Source organism: Ahaetulla prasina, chromosome 4, assembly GCF_028640845.1.
Source record: "Ahaetulla prasina isolate Xishuangbanna chromosome 4, ASM2864084v1, whole genome shotgun sequence".
Taxonomy (NCBI): domain Eukaryota; kingdom Metazoa; phylum Chordata; class Lepidosauria; order Squamata; family Colubridae; genus Ahaetulla; species Ahaetulla prasina.
The window spans coordinates 52,818,082-52,837,180 of NC_080542.1; the positions used below are offsets into that span (position 1 = coordinate 52,818,082).

At 45.3% G+C, this 19,099-nt stretch overlaps 1 protein-coding gene across 2 annotated transcripts in view; it reads left to right on the plus strand.

Moving 5' to 3' along the window:
- The first annotated feature begins 530 nt into the window (after window positions 1-530).
- The window catches only part of LIMD2 (LIM domain containing 2), a 35,068-nt gene continuing 16,499 nt past the window's right edge, over window positions 531-19,099 (plus strand). Inside the window, exon 1 of one of the 2 annotated variants that reach the window (XM_058180860.1) lies at window positions 531-721. The gene's annotated coding sequence lies outside the window, so the exon portion shown is untranslated. The remainder of the gene's footprint in view (window positions 722-19,099) is intronic. The other variant, XM_058180862.1, reaches the window with a different exon arrangement.

Below are 19,099 nucleotides of genomic sequence, written 5' to 3' on the forward strand. Positions count from 1 at the left end.
GCTTCAGGATTAGGAACTGTTTGGAGACTCCCAAAGGATGCACTTTTTGTGGGACTTATGGAATGAGCAGCCACTGGATATTGTTAGTCAACAGATAAATCCTTTGAAATAATCTGTTCAGAGGGACCGAGGCAGGCGATTTCAAAGCACTAGATGCCCCACTCCAAATCCTTGCTGGGCCTCCGCTCTTTGTTGGGGAGCTTCTCCAGGGAAGGGCATCTGATTGACCAGATTCGGAGCTGGACTTCAAGAACTTTTGACTGCCAACACTGTTTCTCAGAGCGACATTTGATCTCCACGACAGGTTACCAAGACGGTTGGTTGTCTATCGCGGGGATCCCGATCTGTCTCACGCATATACACACTCAGACAAATCCACCGACGGCGTCCCCTTTGCAGCTCCGCGCCCTGGTATTGATGGAGGAGGAGGAAGAAGGCAATAAGCAGTGGGGATTCAGCGGAGCCGGAGGGGAGAGACAGAGGTGGGCAGAGAAAGAGCGAAGTAGGATGGGAAGCTCGAGGGGCTGAGAGATTGCTGCGCGCGCACTCGCACACAAAGGAGACGAAGGAGGAAACAAGCAGTGCCGCGCTTTGTGTGTGCTGAGGGGGGGCGAAGCGCCGGCGTCTCCCACTTTCCTTGGAAGCAGCAGCGAGCAGAGGTGCGCCGAGAGATCGGCCTCGTTGGGATAGTTGGGGTCTCGGCGCGCAGCGACGCCCTTTGGTAAGTGGCGAATGTCCGATTGCAGCGGCCAGATGCTCTGGGCTGGCGGGCGCGGCGGATGCAGAGAGGGCAAGATGCAAAAGAGGCCTTGTTTGGGGGGGCTGGTGGGGCAAAAGGCTCGCCCGGTAGGCTTCAGGTTTCGGGAAAGAGAGCGGACCTGTAACTTTGGCTTCGTTTGCCTGCTGGCGTGCACTAGCGCAAAGAGGTGTGCCTACTGGTGCGCTGTGGAGAAGGAGAAGGATGGGAAAGGTGCTAGGCTAAGAATAACTGTTGCATTTGTGCTTTCAAAGCGAAGAGATGGCGGCACCCCGGCTGCTGAGCCCTACGCTTCTTGATGACTTGTAAAGTGCTCGGTGCTGTACAAAAGCCCGGCGTTCACTCTAAGACCTCTGGCTATTATCTCAGGAAGCGAACCGTCTAAGTCAAATAAATGACGGTGTTGATAACAGGAGGCACGACATCAAAAGTAGCTTCCTGGGCTCCTTTGGGATGGAATTGGCCTTTTTGAGGCTTGATCCCATTATATTTCTGCTTTGGCTTCACTTGAAGAAAAAACTCCGTGGGAATTTTGTTGTAGTTTCATGATTCGGAAACAGAAGTGTTGGCTGCTCTGACTTGTCTTGAGTGCCAATATTTGGTTATGAACTGGAATCCCTGCTTCCCAGTTCAAGCCTAGGCTGGAGGATTTGGCTGTAAACGAGATATCCTATGGCTATAGTTGTACAACTATATTGTACATATTGAAACGCAAAGTGGCCAGCCACATTTTACCCTGGTGTATTGCACCTTCTTTCCCACTTGATTGATTTATTATTCAATGAGTATTTGTAGGTTTGCCCAACCACCACATTTTACAGGTACACAAAACAGATCAAGTAATGGAATCTAACAAATCAAAATACTGGCATTTAAAAAAATATCCAAAAATCTGTTCAACTTCATACTATCTTTGAAGAGTCATATTATTGCACATTTCTATTTCAAATAAATAGAAAGGTTCTAATCTGTACAAAGCCAATTTAATTTAGTTGTTACAGCACCAAGCAAGAAATCAAGAAATTGAATTTCAGTCCTGCCTTAAGCATGAAAGCCAGCTGAGTGACTTTGGATCAGTAGCTCTCTCTCAGTCCAATCAGTCTCACAGAGTTGTTGATCTCACTCCCTAGTGCAGTAGTTCTCAACCTTTTCTTCATCACAGACCCCTTTAAATATCTTTTGTGGCCACAGATCATGGCCATGGATCCCCAAGATTTAAATCATAATATTTCTTCAAGGGACCCCCTGTGATGACATTGCAGGCCCCCCAGGGGTCCAGGGGCCACAGGTTGAAAACCATTGCTCTAGTGAATTCCCTTGTTTCCTAGAGTGTGGGAGCAAATCCACACTCATTGGCACTTTTGAAAATATTTTATTTATACGTTTTTCTTTAGTAAACATAAAAGCTCAACATCTACATGAACAGTGTGTTGTCTGAGTACAGTTAGTTTTGAAAATAACAATAGTAATAATAACAATAATATTCATATTCATATTATTATTATTAAATTTATTATTATTAATTATTATTATTAATTCCTGATTCTGCCATCCAACAGGCAGGTAGGCCTCTTTCCTTCCTCCCATTCCTGAGTCAGCCATCCAACAGGCAGTTAGGACATTTTCCTCCGCCCACATTCCTAATTCTACCACCCAACAGGCAGTTAGGCCATTCCCCCCACCCCCAATTCCTGATTCTACCACCCAACAGGCAGGTAGGCCTCTTTCCTCCCCCCCCCTTTCCTTATCCTGCCTTTCTGCCACTAAACAAGCAGTTAGGCTGCCGTGGCTGGGCCTAGACAGCTATTCTGTGCAGTTCCTACTGTTACGGGATTATCATTTTTGGATCAGTAGTGGCTTAGCCACCATGAGCCAACCTAGGCGCCTGCCATCACTATTGATGAGAAAGAATCAACGAAATTCCACACCGGATTGGTCATCGCCCGGGTCACTAAGGACCATGTCAGATGCTATGGCTCCTGGACACTGTCGAAAAAGGGGCTACAGGGCTCAGTTGTTACTGCTAGAGAACCAGGGTGTGCAACTGCAAAGCAACTAAAAGAAAAGCGCAAAACTTGGACAACTGAAGAAAATCGAGAAATCATCAAATATTATTACCAGGCAGAACCAACAGCCAGGGGATTTCAAAAAAGAATGATGCAACTGTGGAAGAAAAAACGCGTATCAACCATCAGCACCAGTCAATAGTATTTGTGATGCCTTTTTTAATGTTCAGTTGACTGAGTTTCATGTTTAATGAATAAAGATTATTATTATTATTATTATTAATATACATCAACAAATTGCAGCTTCCTGCAATAACACCAGCGGAACTGCAAAAAACTGTGCGACTTGGAACATCGTACATCTTAAGAAGGTACTTGGTTGATACCTAGGACGTTGGCAGCAACTCGTTTCAACCATTAGCAGCAGTTAATGGTATTTGTGATGCATTTTTGAATGTTCAGTTGAGTGAATTTCATATTTAATGAATAAAGTAAATAATAATAATAATAATATTTGCTTAGCCATACTAATAAACCTTAAGTGTATAGTTTATCATTCTCTTAAACTTTTAAGTTTCTAACTTCTGTTTTTGTTATCTAGCCATTAAAAAAATATTCTGTTTCTTTCTTCTCCTTTATTTTGAGTGTTAATCACTAGCATTGATGATGTTACCTAGTTGAGTAATGAAATGTCTGCAAGCAAACAACCAAGTTCAGAGAGCTCCAGAGACTCCATAGTAGTTTTTTTTCTGACAAGAAGGACAAGAAAGAACTGAATGTAGAGTAAAGCAAATGAAAAAAATGTTGACAGTTTTCAATATTTAACATTAAAAAATTTTGCTTAGAGAGAATAAGCAAAAACTTTAATTTTTGATAAACTAGCAAACAAATATTCTAACTATAAAATTAATTTATAACTTAGTTATAAGTAACCTACAGAGAGACAATGTTACAGGATTCTAGAAAGATATAAAAGGCTCTGCGCATGCGCGAGAATGGCAGCTGTTTAGAGGAGCCCGAATCGGCGGTGGCGGCTTCTCCCTAAATGGTGACTTCGGGCTGACTTACCAGGTTCCTCTGGTCCCTCGGCGTGTTGTACGATCTTCTTGGCTGCCGCTGGAGAGGTTTGTATCCTCTCGGATATGCGACAGCCGAGAACGGGCCGAGGGACGGAGCGGCGGTCCAGAAGAGGGCGGCCATTTTAGGGGATTCGAGGACGCGAGGGAGGCCTGCTGTTTGTGCGGGCTCCGGTCTCGACTCCGGCCCAGCCCCAGCGGCGATCCCGGCGATCCCGGCCAGGCTCCAGCGGCGTGAGATCGTCGGCGGTCCTGGCCTGGCTCCAGTGGCTTCGCGGTGTGGATTCGGCCTGGTTCCAGCTGGCGTGAATCCCGGCCCGCTTTTTCGCCTATTGGTAGGCCCGCCAGTTCCATCGGCGCTGGTTGCGCCCGGCGAGGCCTTGTGGGCTGCGAGGCGCCTGTCCAGCGGCGCCCTGTATTCGGCAGCCCCACCGGTGATGGGCGTGGTGAGGCCTCGGTGGGAGAGGAGGCCGGAGCCGAGGCTGAGGTTTGTCCCCTCTTCTGGCCTGTTACATCGCATTTTACATCGCGTGTCATCTAATGGCCCTTTGTGGCTTGGCTCGTTCCATCGTATTTTCCACCTCCCCCCACATACCGGACTTTTGGTCACCTAAACTGGGTGTTCATGCACGTTCATCCGCGGGTTTTGGAGTGGACTGGACTGGATTGGACTAGTTTGGACTGGTCTATGGACTTTGACAGACCGATAGCCATTTCTACTTGATCAAGAGCTATTGTAGAATTGTTTTCCATAAGCTCACTATGGAGACTGCCGGCCTGTCTGTTCCTGCTTTGTCATCGTTATCTGGTTCCTGCTCCATCTGTCCTCCTACCAACTGGACATCCGCTGGAAGATCCACCATTTTTACTATTCTGGGATTTTACCATCTTAGCATCCCTCGCCAATTCGCACTTTTCTATGCGCTACACTATACATGAACTCTTGCGCCTGCGAGGTGCCCCCGCCTCGCAGGAATGGCCCACGTCGCTACCAAGGGCCGGCCTCAATGACAGGTCTTGGGACCCACAAAGGTGGCATGCGAAAAGAAAGAGCCTTTGGGGGTTTTTAGACAGGGTATTTTTAAGGGGTGGGAGGGTTAGGGCGGGTGATGGGGGTAGCCCGTCGGGAGGGAAACCAGTTCCAGCGCATGCTCGTGGCGACTATCAAATGGGTTCGGAGGTTATGGGGGGGGAGTGTGTTCCTCTGTGTGAGGGTGAGTCCATCTGCACGGTAAGTGGGAGGGGCAGATATGGCGGAAGGGGGGGATCGTATCGGTTTAGGGGGTCACGCGTTCGATGTATGCAGGCGATCGCGTGCCCCGATCCCCCTGACTTCTCCCGTTCCCCGGATGGTCAAGACCCTCAGAGCCTGGGCCTTCGTCTGATGTTATGCAACGCACGGTCCGTGGCCAATAAGGCCCCCCTAATACATGATCTGATTCGGGGGTGCTGCGGATATTATAGGCGTTACGGAGACCTGGTTGGGCACTGAAGGAGGCGTGCCCCTGGTTGAGATGTGCCCACCGGGTTTCCGTGCATTCCATTAGCCGAGGGCCCAGGGTAGGGGTGGGGGGGTGGCGGTTGTTATTAAAGAGAGTCTAGAGCCGAGGGAGACCACTGTACCTCAGATTGCCGGGTGTGAATCCCTCTTTGTGAGGTGGGGTCATAGATGTCAGATGGGCTTGCTGGTTGCGTACCTGCTCCTTACTGCGTGACAGCCGCCCTGCCCGAGCTCCTGGAGGTGCTTGCCGGGGTGGCAGTGGAGACCCCCAGACTTTTAGTCATGGGGGACTTTAACTTGCCATCTGCCGGCTCGTCATCGACAGTAGCTCGGGAGTTCATGGCCTCCATGACGGCCCTGGACCTGACTCAAGTAGTGGATGGCTCCACTCACATCGGGGGAGGCACACTGGACCTGATTTTCATCTCTGGTCAGTGGTTGAAGGATCTGGACTTGAGAGATATAGTCACAGAACCTTTGTCATGGTCAGATCACTCTCTCCTTCGCCTGGACTTTCTGACCGCTACCCAACACCGCAGGGAGCGGGAACCATTACATTGGTACCCTCCCAGGCGCCTGATGGACCCAGAGAGGTTCCGGACGGAGCTTGGGCCACTTCCTGAGGGTCTGGCTCACGGCACGGCAGAGGAACTAGCTGCAGCCTGGGAACGGGCTGCGGCTGGGGCTTTAGACTGTGTCGTGCCTCTGCGGCCTCTGACCCGGCGCAGATCCCAACCGGCTCCTTGGTTCTCCGAGAAGCTGAGGGGGATGAAACGCCAGAGAAGACGCCTAGAGAGTTCTTGGAGGTCCAGCCATTCAGAGGCTGATCGGACACTAGTTAGATCCTATACTAGGACCTACCTAGTGGCACTGAGGAAGCGGCGTTGCTACGCCCCCTCCCTCATTGCGTCGGCAGATAACCGCCCAGCTGCCCTGTTTCGGGTGACCCGCTCCCTCCTTCATCAGGGGGAGCGGGGTGACCCGGTGCAGGGACGGGCTGAGGAGGTTAACCGGTATCTATACGATAAAATCGTTCAGCTTCGGGATGGTCTGGACCAAAATTGTGGCGATTCGGACGGGGCGTCTGAGGGCGGTCTTGGTGATATTGTCTGGGATGAGTTTGACCCTGTGGCTCCCGAGGACATGGACAGGTTGCTGGGTAGATTGAATGCCACCACGTGTTTATTGGACCCGTGCCCTCCTGGCTGGTGCTGGCCACTCAGGAGGTGACACGAGGCTGGCTCCAGGGATTACGAGTGCTTCCTTGTTGGAGGAGTCTTCCGCCGCCTTGAAAGAGGCGGTGGTGAGGCCCTCCTCAAGAAGCCTTCCTGACCCGCTGTTTTAGGTAATTATCGTCCGGTCTCCAACCTTCGCGGCGAAGGTTGTAGAGAGTATGGTGGCATATCAGTTTCCCTGCACCTGGAGGAAACTGTCTATCTGGACCTGCTCCAGTCCGGCTTCCGACCGGTTACAGCACTGAGACGGCTTTGGTCGCAGGTGGATGATCTCTGAGGGCCAGGGATAGGGTTGTTCCTCTGCCCTGGTCCTATTAGACCTCTCAGCGGCTTTCGATACCATCGACCATGGTATCCTGCTGCGCCGGTTGGAGGGATTGGGAGTGAGGCACCGTTTATCGGTGGTTCTCCTCCTATCTCTCCGACCGTCGCAGACGGTGTTGACGGGCAGAGGTCACCCCGCGCCCCTCACTTGTGGGGTGCCGCAGGGGTCGATTCTCTCGCCCCTTCTGTTCAACATCTATATGAAGCCGCTGGGTGAGATCATCAGTGGCTTCGGTGTGAGGTACCAGCTGTATGCTGATGACACCCAGCTGTACTTTTCCACACCGGGCCACCCCAATGAAGCTATCAAGTGCTGTCCCGGTGTTTGGAAGCCGACGGGTCTGGATGGGGAGAAACAGGCTCAAGCTCAATCCCTCCAAGACGGAGTGGCTGTGGATGCCGGCATCCCGGTACAGTCAGCTGAGTCCACGGCTGACTGTTGGGAGCGAGTCATTGGCCCCGATGGAGAGGGTGCGCAACTTGGGCGTTCTCCTGGATGAACGGCTGTCTTTTGAAGACCATCTGACGGCCGTCTCCAGGAGAGCTTTCCACCAGGTTCGCCTGGTGCGCCAGTTGCGCCCCTTTCTAGACCGGGATGCCTTGTGCACAGTCACTCACGCCCTTGTGACGTCTCGTCTGGATTACTGCAATGCTCTCTATATGGGGCTCCCCTTGAAGGGCATCCGGAGGCTTCAGTTAGTCCAGAATGCAGCTGCGCGGGTGATAGAGGGAGCCCCTCGTGGCTCCCGCATGACACCCATCCTGCGCAGACTGCACTGGCTACCTGTGGCCTTCCGGGTGCGCTTCAAGGTGTTGGTAAACGTCTTTAAAGCGCTCCATGGCATAGGGCCGGGCTATTTACGGGACCGCCTGCTGCTACCGAATACCTCTCACCGACCCGTGCGCTCTCACAGAGAGGGACTCCTCAGGGTGCCGTCGGCGCGACAGTGTTGTCTGGCGGCGCCCAGGGGAAGGGCCTTCTCTGTGGGGGCTCCCGCCCTCTGGAACGAACTCCCCCCAGGACTCCGTCAACTTCCGGACCTCCGAACCTTTCGTCGCGAGCTTAAAACTCACTTATTCATCTGCGCTGGACTGGGTTAGTTTTTAAATTTATGGGTTTTTAATGGGTTTTTATCTTAAATTTTTAATCTTGGCCAATTTAATAAGTTTTTTAATTGTATTTTATTCGTATTTATATTGTATTATTGTGTATTTTTTATCTGGCTGTGAACCGCCCTGAGTCCTTCGGGAGAAGGGCGGTATAAAAATTTAAATAATAAATAAATAAATAAATAAATTTAGCTGCAAATAAAATTTGGAAGTCAATTCTGTTTTCTAATAATCGAGGAAATTCAAATTACATGCTAGTGTATATATAATCTGCCTTAGAATAAATCAGACTCCTAGAGAGGCTCTGGGGACTGGGGACAGCAAAAAACATCACTTCCTGTCCAACCGGAAGTTGGTAAACAGGCGGTTTCTGGCCTCCAGAGGGCCTGGGGATGGGTGGGAAAGGCAGTTTTCCACCCTCCCAGACTCCTAGAGAGGTTCTGGAGCCAGGTAAGAGAAAAATGGGCCTTCCCCACCACCACTCAGGCCCTCTGGAGGCAGGAAACAGCCTGTTTTCCTACTTCTGGTGGGCTCAGAAGGTCTGAAAATCAGCTGGCCAATGCACGCATGTGCACTGGAGCTGAGCTCACATGCTCACTGATATGGCTACGTGTGCCACTTGTGGCAAGTGTGCCACAGGTTCGCCATCACGGCTCTATGACATAATATTCAAAAAATTGTAGAATAAAAGGCTCTCATTTCTGAGGCTACGAATGTGATTCTGGAATTCAGCATTAATGAGTTTAATTTTAAACAAATTCTGAAATGTTGCTCTCTTTGCTGGCTCCCTTGGGAAGTCTTACAACATGGGCATCCATGGAAGAGGAAGGGACAACAAATGATGCAATATATCATGATGTAAGCTTCATGACATCAGCTATCAGGCTTCAAGAACATAATCACAATAGTAATGACAATTGTCATTTGAACATCATCGTGATTGGTGTGGTTGCTATGAGTAATATCATTGGTGAAGCCAACGAACAGGCTATTTGTCTAGAGATTAAAAATATGCAAAACAGTTCTTATGAAGAAAATTCAAATTCAAATTCTCTGTTCACAAGAGAGGAAACAGCAAAATCCTTACTTCTTGAATTTCTGCATTGTGTTTCTTTCCAGTAATTCTTTCTTCTGTTAGAAGAATGCACTTTAGTAGTAGTATCTTTGATAGTCAGATATTTCTTCTGCTCCCTTGGTATATAGTCCATCTTTTTATTGCTTCTGAATGATTTATCTTGTACCATTTATTTGGAATTGTAATCCTTTACTTTTAGATGTTTTTATCTTTTTAGACAACTCTCTAGACACTTATTTAATGGCTAGAGAGTCAGAATAATAGTTTTTGGGCAAGTTATCATATAACAGCTAAGTTGTCACTTTCTCTTTAGTCTTTCATTCAGCAAAAAAATATTCCTCTGCCAAAAATTGACTAGAAAAGGGATTCCCGCCAAAGAGATTATGCCAGGGGTAATAGGGTCCTCATGAAAGGTTAGCTTTCACTCCAGTCAAATTTTAGCCTGGAAAGTCTCCCCTGACGTGAGTCACTAGAGGTACCATGTCATGAATATTCACAGGGGAAAATTGTTTGCTGGACATTGTAATCTATTCAGCAGTGTCTGCAGTGGTATTGAAGGGCGCTGTGTGACCTGCTCATCTTATAAATTATTGATATTAAGTAGTTACTATATATATATGTGTGTGTGTGTGTGTGTATATATATATATATATATATATATATATATATATATATATATATATATATATATATATATATATATATATATATGTAGATCTTTAGTTATTCGGGTTTTCTCCAGCGTAAAATTGGAAGTGTCTTGGCGGCGTTTGACGAAGTCTCATTCGTCATCTTCAGGCTTCAGCCGTGCTCCCAGAAGCACGCAGCTGAAGCCTGAAGATGACGAATGAGACTTCAAACGCCGCCAAGACACTTCCAATTTTACGCGGGAGAAAACCCGAATAACCAAAGATCTACATACAAACACCCGCAAAAACCTCAGAAAACACACACACACATATATATATATATATATATATATATATATATACCATATATATATTTTGGATAGGATTATCTGTAGATAAATTGGCCCTCAAAACTTCAGCCAAAGTACCATGAAAAATATACCTCCTGTAGATAAGCCGAACCTTGAATTTTTAGCCATAGCGACAGGTGGGAAACTTCAAATAATTACAGCGTAATTTATAAAAACCACATAATTTTAAGGCTGTAATGGGTTTTAAAAAAACCTGAACTCTGGTTCACAGATAACCTGAATCCAATTTTATGGGTGTATTTTTGAACCTATTTTTGGGGCTTATCTGTGAGTATATATAATACAATATTGTTGTATGATTCTAGTCAGCTGAGGGTGTTGTAAACCTATACATGGTAAGAGTGCTAGGAAATTCAGTAATTCCCTAATCTAGCTGGGAATCTGATTAGGGAATTCAACTAGTATAATTCTTGTTCTTAGGAACACCATTTGGATTTAAGCTTTTCCACAGTACTGTGTGATGGAGGTGAAGAAAAAACCCTTGCAGAAGGCATAAAAAGAATATTAGCTAGTGAGGAAAAGAAATTCTTTGGGTTAACCAGTATCTATCTCAAGTAGGGATACGTAATAGGAACTTGTGATTTTGTGCCTTAAGTGCTAGAAAAACTATGGTAATGAAGTTGTTGCCTCCCATTACTTAATGAACAAAAGAGAAAATGAAAGGCCGATGACAGCACACATTCTCATACTGATTGCTCATTTAGTGACTAATTGGAACTGGCAACTCCGTTGTTAAGCAAGTGCTAAGTGAAACTGTAATTGCTTATGAATTTATTTCGACTTTTCTTTGCTTTACAGATCTGCAAAGATAGTAAATATAAGGATTGGCTGAAAAGTTACTTTTGCATCACCATTATAACTGCGAATTCTCATTGTATAAGGCAGTCCCTAAATGAGGACTACCTATACAATGCCTTTAATAATAAAATCTAGATTTTTATACTTTAATTTTATAACAAAAGCTAGGACTTCAAAGAGTTCAACAGAAAATGAATAATTTTCTTATAAAGAAGAAAACCTTCAATCACTGTTATCAAAATTGAATGCCTTTATATCTGGGGCTAAAGTCACATAGGACAGGAAACAGGCACTTCTTTTAATGGAAACCTCATTCAGACCATCCCCAATTATATAAATTGGAAGGTCCAATCTGAAATTCAAGTTTATCAAATGAAAGTGAAGTATCACTCTCCACACAAATACTCAAATAGATACTGGTACAAATACACAAACAAATAGTTACCAGTTTGCCCAAGTTCTCAGTGAACCCTAATTTGAGAAAAATTGACACTCAGGAACAGATCATGGAAAAAGACCATTTGTTCACATACTATTATATGTGAAATTGTTGGCAGTTACTATAAAATTTAATTGTTATAAATCTAAAACCTGGAAAAGAGAAATTAACCTCAATTTATCTAAATATCTAACTTCTATCTAAGACTGAAAAATTTAAGCTATGTAAATTCAGGCTATATACAAAAAAACAAAAACAAAAAACAGCCACCACCCTTCAGCTGAACAACACAAATGCCTTTGAGTTCTTGATAACTAGGTATGTAATTACATTCTTAGGAAGTCCATAGTAGCAGTTAATGAATGACCCAAATCTTGGCAGTTTTAAGTCAATATGAACTCTGCAATGTATGTTAAAAAGGAGGGCATTACCTTGATGTGCCCATCATTTTGACATCACTGAGTGTCATTGTTTGGATTCTGTGCAGCCTGCTTTTGGCCAGCAGAGTGCTGCTGGAGGCCCGCCCCCCAAAACTAGCTGCGAGGGGCGTGCATGTGGCCTGTTTTGGTCGGCTGAGGCACCGCGGGCCACTCCTTTGATATTTCCAGGCCAGCTCCGTGGGCTGGATTTAATTACCCCCATTAAGATCCAGCCCACGGGCCTTGAGTTTGACATCACTATCTCAACATCTAATACGTTTAGGATAAACCAGGGGTGAAATTCTACCGGGTCAGACCAGATCGCACGATCTGGTAGTGATCGCGGCTGGTAGTTCGGCGATCCAGTAGCGATGGCGGAGCTTTGCCAAGAAGTAATGACATCCACCCATCTGGATGTCATTACTTCCTGGTTTTAACCAGGAAGTAATGTGTTTTTTACCTTCTGCGCATGCGCTGAAGATTTTGTGCATGTGCAGAAGTTCTGCATGTGATGCGTGCACGCGCTCCTGAACTGGTAAGGAAGGTAACCAGATTTCACCTCTGGGATAAACAAAATACTAAAATTCACAATGTATTTGATTTTTATTGAAATGGCGCAGAAGGGAAAATTGGCCGCGAAAAAAAAAAGTGAATTTGTGGTTGGAACCTGATTTGTGGTCAGAAGCATTTGTGACCAGAGGTTTTATTTCTATTTCTGTATCTTTCCACCTTTATTCTAGTTATGGTGAAAGAAGTATTTAGTTAGATTTAGTGATAGAAGCCCTTGGTATATGTAATACTGATTGTTTTTGGGCAGTGAGATGGGCAACATATAAATATACATTTTTAATATAATAAAGGAACAGAGGTGGGTTTGTTGTACTGTATTCTTTAATTGTTTTGTGACTCGTTTCCCACTCTTATCTCAGTTTGCCTCTCTGCCAGGTTTATTTATTTATTTATTTTTATTTTATTCGATTTTTATACCGCCCTTCTCCTGAAGAACTCAGGGCGGTGTACAGCCATATAAAAAATCCACAATATACACATTAAAACAAGATTAAAACAAAACATATTACAAGGTGGCCGGAATTTAAAAGCAATTTAACAAACCTTAAAATATAAATTACCCCAATTAAAATTTAATAAAACTTTTAGGCCAGTCCCGCTTGAATAAATAGGTGCGTTTTCAGCTCACGGTGAAAAGTCCGAAGATCAGGCACTTGATGTAAACCAGGGGGAAGTTCGTTCCAGAGCGTAGGAGCTCCAACAGAGAAGGCCCTGCCCCTGGGGGCCGCCAGCCGACATTGTTTGGCTGACGGCATCCTGAGAAGGCCCTCTCTGTGTGAGCATACGGGTCAGTGGGAGGCATGAGGTAACAGCAGGCGGTCCCGTAAGTACCCGGGCCCTAAGCCATGGAGCGCTTTAAAGGTGGTAACCAAAATCTTAAAGCGCACCCGAAAGACCACAGTGCAGACTGCGCAGGAGTGGTGTTACATGGGAGCAACGAGTGGCTCCCGTTACTACCCGCACAGCTGCATTCTGGACTAGCTGCAGCCTCCGGGTGCACTTCAAGGGCAGCCCCATGTAGAGAGCATTGCAATAATCCAAACGGGAAGTGACAAGAGCGTGAGTGACCGTGCATAAGGCATCCCGGTCAAGGAAGGGGCACAACTGGCGAACCAAGCATACTTGGTAAAAGGCCTTCTTGGAGACGGCTGCCAAATGACAGCCGCCCATCCAAGAGGACACCCAAGTTGCGCACCCTTTCCATTGGGGCCAATAACTCGCCCCCTACAGTCAGCCGTGGCTGCAGCTGACTGTACCGGGGTGCCGGCATCCACAGCCACTCCGTCTTGGAGGGATTGAGCTTGAGTCTATTTCTCCCCATCCAGACCCGTACGGCTTCCAGACACCGGGACAGCACTTCGACCGCTTCGTTGGGGTGGTCCGGGGTGGAGAAGTACAGCTGCGTGTCATCAGCGTACAGATGATAACTCACCCCGAAACCACTGATGACCTCACCCAGCGGCTTCATATAGATGTTGAACAGGAGGGGCGAGAGAATCGACCCCTGAGGCACCCCACAAGTAAGGCGCCTCGCAGTCGACCTCTGCCCCCCTGTCAACACCGTCTGCGACCGGTCAGAGAGATAGGAGGAGAACCACCGATAAACGGTGCCTCCCACTCCTAAGCTCTCCAACCGGTGCAACAAAATACCATGGTCGATGGTATCGAAAGCCGCTGAGAGATCTAATAGGACCAGGGCAGAGGAACAACTATCCCTGGCCCTCCAGAGGTCATCCACCAACGCGACCAAAGCTGTCTCCGTACTATGTCCGGACCGGAAGCCGGACTGGAACGGGTCTAGATAGACGGCTTCATCCAGGTACTGGGGAAGCTACCATGCAACCACACTCTCTACAACCTTCGCCACAAAGCGAAGGTTGGAGACTGGACGATAATTTCCCAAAATATCTGGGTCCAGGGAAGGCTTCTTGAGGAGGGGTCTCACCACCGCCTCTTTCAAGGCAGCGGGGAAAACCCCTTCCAACAATGAGGCGTTTATAATTCCCCGGAGCCAGCCTCGTGTCACTTCCTGAGTAGCCAGCACCAGCCAGGAAGGACACGGGTCCAGTAAACATGTGGTTGCATGTAACCTCCCCAGCAACCTGTCCACGTCCTCGAGAGCCACAGACTCAAACTCATCCCAAACAACTTCAACAAGACGTGCATCCGTCATCCCATTTGGATCATCGCAATTTTGGTCTAAGCTATCCCGAAGCAGAACGATTTTATCGTATAGATAACCGTTAAACTTCTCAGCACGTCCCTGTAAGGGGTCATCCCGCCCCTCCTGATGAAGAAGGGAGCGAGTCACCCGAAACAGGGCAGCCAGGCGGTTATCTGCCGATGCAATGAGTGGAAACGTAAGAACGTTTCGCCTCCCTCATTGCCACTAGGTAGGTCTTAGTAAAAGATCTCACTAATGTCTGATCAGTCTGGGAACGGCTAGACCTCCAGGTACTCTCTAGGCGTCTTCTTCAGCATTTCATCTCCCTCAGCTCCTCAGAGAACCAAGGAGCCAATTGAGATCTACGCCGGGTCAGAGGCCGCAACTAGTTCTTCAGTCGTGCCGTGGGCCAGATCCTCAGGGAACGGCCCAAGCTCCGTCCGGAACCTTTCAGGGTCCATCAGGCGCCTGGGATGGAACCAACGCATTGGCTCCGTCTCCCTGCGGTGGTGAGCGGTGGTCCAAAAGTCCAGGCGAAGGAGAAAATGATCTGACCATGACACCGGTTCCGTCACTAAATCTCCTAATTCCAGATCATTAATCCACTGTCCAGAGATAAAAATCAGATCTAGTGTGCCTCCCCCCCCGTGTGTAGGGCTATCAGTTACTTGAATCAGGTCCATGGCCATCATGGAAGAATGTGTGGTTTGTTTGTTTATTGATAATGTGTTGCATACACCTTCGTGATATCAGAAGAAGTTGGTCAGCACCTTTTTAAACTAATATATTTTATTAAAAGCCATAAACTTTTGTGAGCTGCACCTTACTTCATCAGATGAATAAACTAATTGAACTGATATAGAAGTTAAATTGGGATGAGATGGAGAGAGAAAGGTGGGAAAGACAAGTTGGTTATACAATCCCCTGTCAATCAATAATTATAATGAGTTAAAAACTGATTGTATGTGTTGAGACCATCTGAGATTGCATGAAACCTTTGGATGTATTTAAGTTTAGCAATCTCTTATTCAACAATGGACATGAAGTCTAGTTTTTCCAAAACAGTATGTTGAGATTTATTATATAGAATTTTTATCTGGGAAGTCAGGATTGCTTTATATACTAATGTGTCCTTGTTTTGCCCCATATCTACACCAAGAGCACCATCATACACCTCAACAAAATATAAATACAAGATTAGAGATACCTTTAAATTCTTTTTGTCCAAGATGATATAAGTCAGTTGCCAGCAACAACTTTCTGGATTCTATGTAGGACGAACTTTGTTCTACATTGTACTACGACAAACTTTGCACAAAAAAATTAATGGAGACAAATTTGACATCAGGACTCAAAACAAGAACAAAATAGCATCAATAGAATAGAATTTTTTATTGGCCAAGTATGATTGGACACACAAGGAATTTGTCTTAGTGCATATGCTCTCAGTGTACATAAAAGAAAAGATATGTTCATCAAGAATCATAAGGTACAACACTTAATGATAGTCATAGGGTACAAATAAGCAATCAGGAAACAATATCAATATAAATTGTAAGGATACAAGCAACAAAGTTACAGTCATAAGTGGAAGGAGATGGGTGATGGGAATGATGAGAAGATAATAGTAGTGCAGAATTAGTAAATAGTTTGACAGTGTTGAGGGAATTATTTGTTTAGCAGACTGATGGTGTTCGGGAAAAACTGTTGTTGTTCTGGTGTGCAGTGCTCTATAGTGTCGTTTTAGAGCACTTCAACTATAGGAGTTGAAACAGTTTATGTCCAGGATGTGAGGGATATGTAAATATTTTCACAGCCCTCTTTTTGACTTGTGCAGTATATAGGTCCTCAGTGGAAGGCAGGTTGGTAGCAATAGTTTTTTCTGCAGTTCTAATTATCCTCTGAAGTCTGTGTCTGTCTTGTGGGGTTGCAGAACCAAACCAGACAATAATAGAGGTGTAGATGTAAGTCCTCTGTAGAACTGTATCAGCAGCTCCTTGGGCAGTTTGAGCTTTCTGAGTTGGCGCAGAAAGAACATTCTTTGTTGTGCTTTTTTGATGACGTTTTTGATGTTAGTTGTCCATTTTAGATCTTGCGATATGGAAATTTGAAGGTTGTTGATCCTGTGTAGTCTAGTATTGAGAGAGGTGGAGGTATGGAAGTGTTTCTCCTAAAGTCTACCACCATTTCTATGGTTTTGAGTGTGTTCAGTTCCAGATTGTTCCGGTTGCACCACAAGAGTAGTTGTTCAACCTCCCATCTGTATGTGGATTCATCATTGTCTCGAATGAGACCTATCACTGTTGTGTCAACTGTGAACTTCAGTAATTTAACAGGTGGATCATTAGAGATGCAGTCATTGGTATACATAGAGAAGAGAAGTGGGGAGAGCACACAGCCTTGTGGGGAGCCCTGTGCTAATTGTACAGATATCTGATGTGATTCTGCTTAGCTTCACCTGTTGCTTCCTGTTTGTTAGGAAGCTTATGATCCACTTACAAGTGTGTTCAGGGACCAGTAGCTGTTCTAGCTTAGTTAGAAGAGTGTTTGGAATGATGGTATTGAATGCTGAACTAAAGTCTACAAAGAAGACCCTTGTGTAGGTCTTTGGAGATTCAAGATGCTGTAGGATGTAGTGCAGAGTCATATTAATAGCATCATCTGTTCATCTATTTGCTCGGTATGAGCAATATATGGAAATTGCAGAGGATTTAAGAACAGATCCGTGATGGTTTTCAAGTGGGACAGCTCTAGCCTTTCAAAGGTTTTCATGACTACAGATATTAGAGCAACTGGTTTGTAGTCATTCAGTTCCTTGATGGTGGGCTTCTTCAGCATTGGGATGATAGTAGGGCGTTTGAAGCAAGAAGGAACATAGCACATTTCTAGCAATTTATTGAAGATACGGGTGAAGATGGGGGCCAATTGGTTTAAGCAAGAAGGAGTTATTTTGTCTTGGCTTTTCATGGCTTTTGTCTATGAAATAGGTCTTGCACTTCCTTTTCTGTGATTACTAGGGGTTGTGAACCCAATGGGATGGGGTCAGTTGTAGGAGGCTTGGCTGTTGTTGGTATGTCTGAGATGGGGGTTGTGGAGATAGGTGGCTGTAGTTTCCTTTCAAATCTGCAGTAAAACACGTTCAGATCATCTGCCAATTGTTGATTTCCTTCAGCCTGGGAAGGAGATTTGCCGTAACTGGTGATATTTTTGGTGGTGGTGATCCACATGTTTGCTGGTTCAGTTGTTTATAACTGATTCTTTAGCTTTTCAGAGTAGCTTCTTTTTGCTGCTCTGATCTCCCTTGTTAATACATTTCTGGTCTGATTGTACAGCATTTTATCACCTTTTCTGTAGGCTTCCTCTTTGGAATGATGTAGCTGTTTAAGTTTAGCTGTGAACCAAGATTTGTTCTTTTTGTATATTTGCAAGCTTCTGGTCAGTACACATAGGTCTTCACAGAAGCTGACATACGATGTTATATTATCTGTGAGTTCATCCAGATCTGCAGAGTTATCTTCAAAAATATTCCAATCAGTGCAGTCAAAGCAAGCCTGTAGCTTTAACTTTCCCTCCTCAGTTCAAATCATCACTGATTTAATTGTTGGTTTTGTGGTTTTAAGTCTTTGCCTGTAAGCAGGTACAAGGTGAATCATGCAATGACCAGAGTGTCTTACAGCTGCTCATGGTAAGGACCGATAAACATCTTTTAGCATTGTGTAGCAATGGTCTAAAGTATCCTTGCCTCTAGTGGGACAATTGACATGGTGAAAGTATTTTGGTAGCTCTTTCCTTAAGTTTGCCTTGTTTAGATCTCCCAAAATAATGGCCAGTGAATTGGGGTATTTGGCTTCAGCCTCCATAATTTGGTCAGCTAGATTTCATAATGCCTTGTTTACACAGGCTGGTGGTGGGACATAAACAGCAATTAGAAGAAATGAGGAAAATTCACGAGACAAATAGTATGGTTTTCAGTTGATAATGTATCTGGTTTTTTTTACAGAATTTATATATTATAGTAACGGTATATCCTGAGACCAGCTGTTGTTGATATATAAGCATAAGCCTCCCTTCTTTTTTATCAGATGTTTCTGCAATTCTGTTTGATCGTTGAATTTGAAACCCTGGGATATGCAAGCTGCTATCTTCAATTGATTCATTTAACCAAATTTCAGAGAAGCATAGGGCTGCTGAATTGTAAAAATCAGAATTTTATCTATTTAAAAGGAGTATTTCATCCATCTTATTAGCAAGTGAATCTATGTTGGTTAAGAAAATTGAAGGCAGAGGAGAATCATTTCAACTTCCTCTAGCAAACACTCTCTAGCAGACTGCAAGTGATTGTTTATAACAGAATTATTTTGCTCTATTTTAGAAAACCTAATTCCTGATGCATTCTCAGTTTTCAAAATAGTTTTAATGGTAGCGTCAGTGGCCAAATAACTTGCAGTGGCTGCCTTGGTGTGAATTCAGGCATGTCAAATTGGGGAGGACATTTTGCCCTTTGCTTAACAGTTCTAGTATCTAATATGAAAATTTAACCCTCTTAGGATACCTGGTATGTCCTTAAATGGAGAAAGAAGGAAATAACAAGCTAACCACAAAGGGGAACGGAAATGAATCAGGGC